Source organism: Colobus angolensis, unplaced genomic scaffold (assembly GCF_000951035.1).
Source record: "Colobus angolensis palliatus isolate OR3802 unplaced genomic scaffold, Cang.pa_1.0 Scaffold45, whole genome shotgun sequence".
NCBI lineage: Eukaryota > Metazoa > Chordata > Mammalia > Primates > Cercopithecidae > Colobus > Colobus angolensis.
Window position 1 is genome coordinate 8,273,663 of NW_012117932.1, and position 908 is coordinate 8,274,570.

A 908-nucleotide genomic window follows, 5' to 3' on the forward strand; every position below is an offset into this window, starting at 1 on the left:
TATGTTATGGAGTCACATAGAATAGTTCCCCAAGGAGAGTTATGCCTTCAAGTGAATACAGAGTTAGGTTGTTTTACTGTACATCAAATTCCTAGGGACTATTTTTTAATTTTTATAATTATGTAAAAACATGTACATACACCAAATAAGGTATATTCAGAGATCTCAAACTTCTATTTCTGTCCCTTCCATCTATTTTCTCTCATATACATAACTAAATTTTAAAATGATTTTTCTTCCATTAAAAAATCAGCTTTTTTTATATAAAATTTACAAACAGTAAAACTAACCAGTTTTATGGGTATGACTTGATGAGTTTTGAAAAATGTGACATCACTACATGTTATACCATATGTAAACACCATTATGCCCATGAAAGAATATTTTCTTCATCCTAAAAAGTTACCTTGTGTCTTTTTGTAGCTATTCTTCTTCTGACCCTGGTCCATGGCAACTACTGTTGTGGTTTCTTATAGTTTGCCTTTCTGGGATTTACATGAATATATTCATAGAGTATGTAGTATTTTATGTCTGGCTTCTTTCACTTAGCACAATCAGGTAGTGTAAATCCTTCAAACTCTTTCTTTTTCAAAACATTTTGGCTAGTCTAGGTCCTTAGCATATCTATATAAATTGTAAAATCATCATGTCTGTTTCTACAAAAAAAAAGCTTACTGAATTTTTAAAAAGTTATTATTATACTTTAAGTTCTATGGTACATGTGCACAATGTGCAGGTTTGTTACATATGTGTATGTGTGCCATGTTGCTGTGCTGCACCCATTAACTCATCATTTACATTAGGTATATCAACTAATGCTATCCTTGCCCCCTCCCCCCACCCCACAACAGGCCCCGGTGTGTGATGTCCCCCACCCTGTGTCCAAGTGTTCTCATGTTCAATTCCCA